Source organism: Galeopterus variegatus, unplaced genomic scaffold (assembly GCF_000696425.1).
Source record: "Galeopterus variegatus unplaced genomic scaffold, G_variegatus-3.0.2 Scaffold16403, whole genome shotgun sequence".
In the NCBI taxonomy this organism is placed as follows: domain Eukaryota; kingdom Metazoa; phylum Chordata; class Mammalia; order Dermoptera; family Cynocephalidae; genus Galeopterus; species Galeopterus variegatus.
In genome coordinates, this window is record NW_007742514.1 from 5,421 (window position 1) to 6,329 (window position 909).

Sequence of the window (909 nt, forward strand, 5' to 3'; positions counted from 1 at the left end):
TAACAGTAGTTATCAATGTAGCTGCCTTCTGAATCTAGCGTTGTCATGAAGGAATACTCTCGCTTTTAATGCTTTCTTCTAGATCCTATCACTTCCTCAGGGATAAATTGGGATAATCAAAAAAGTGGAGAATATTTTAAAGGAGATGTTGAACACACAATGCCTTAGCCAGCTCCAGTATGGTGATATGCCCAAAAAAGCCATCATAGCACTATTTCTCCCACTTATACTATGTTGCAAAGACTGTCCAAGCTTTCCACTTAGTGTCCCCAGAGAAACAATGGTCATGTTCCACCCATGGTGAGTATGTCAGAGATGTGGTATCTTAACCAGCTCACAACTGTCAATAGCTCCCACAGACAAAACCTAAGTTGATACATACTTTATCTGTGTCTTTGTGAAAACACCTCAGAAAACGCTCTAGGTTCTACCATCTATCCTTTATTCTTCTTTGCTCATTCACTAGATCTGTTTTTCTTGCTCTGCTGTTATGGTGTCCATACTGTTGCCTGGTAACTTGTTTCTCACTTTCTACACAGTCTGTACCAGTTGGACTGTCCACTTCAGTTCTCACTTCGAATTTCACTCCTGGGCATTTTCCCACAGATCTTTCTTGTCTCCACATTCTGAAGCCCACAATTTAGTCATTCTCCACCCAGCTCAGACATCAAGAATTTCAGCCTGAGTTTGAGACACCGGGCCTTCAATTTGCCTAGAGAGAAAGAAATCATGATACAGACACCTAAATAAGTAAGCTCTTTAAAAGAATCCTACGAACAGGGACATGAGTTTAGATAGGCAATGTTCAGTTCCAGCTGAGGGAAATAGCTCACATTTACAGTGCTTAATCATATGATGGACTCGCATATGTATTACTTCATTTGATTTTCACAATAAACCATTAAGGTA